The sequence below is a fragment of the Lygodium microphyllum genome, chromosome 6 (assembly GCF_053477565.2).
Source record: "Lygodium microphyllum isolate KBCC chromosome 6, Lygodium_microphyllum_v1.1.10, whole genome shotgun sequence".
Taxonomy (NCBI): domain Eukaryota; kingdom Viridiplantae; phylum Streptophyta; class Polypodiopsida; order Schizaeales; family Lygodiaceae; genus Lygodium; species Lygodium microphyllum.
In genome coordinates, this window is record NC_141140.1 from 162,014,921 (window position 1) to 162,015,692 (window position 772).

Sequence of the window (772 nt, forward strand, 5' to 3'; positions counted from 1 at the left end):
TTGTGAGATCATATAAGCTTCTCTCCAACCCATCTAGGTTACAATGATGGAGATTGAGACACCATCAAGAGTGCTCATTAAGCTCTTGAGCTTTATTATTTTTCTCACTTGCACTCTAGGAGTAGGAGTGAAGTAGGAGAAGAGGGAGTGAGAAAGATGGAATTAGATCAACCTAGATGAGATATAGGTAGCTTGTGAATGTGAAGAAGGCCCCAAAAGAATATGCAGTTTTATCAACATTGATCTTGTGTGCCTCAACATTTTTGTTCAATTGATAGGACATGGATGTACTACGCACAATTCTAGATGTGCTCTTGATCCTTACAACCTTGCTAGAATAAAGTGTGCAATGATCTCTAATGTTTGTATAATAAAGTGTACAATGATCTCTAATGTTTGTATAATAGAAAGAGTGATAAGTTATGATAAGGATGCAAAAAAGTTGGAGGAGAATGCAGACAAGATTGCATAGAGAGATATTGAGATTATGACAATGATTTTATTAGAAGACGAGTTTGGAATGTCTTATGTATGAACCACTCCAATAGGAATTTTAGATATAAATTTAGTTGCATGTGCAATTTTTACAATCTCTAATTTGTCTTTTGTCTCTCTCAAGAAAAGAGAAAAGTTTGAAGTGTGGGCTTGACCCATTGCATCAATCATGGTGGCACCTCATTAGAAGCAACCAAAGAACAAAAGAAAGATGAGACTTGTGACTCACATGCATGCATTCACACATACATGCACACATGCATGCATGCATGCATAG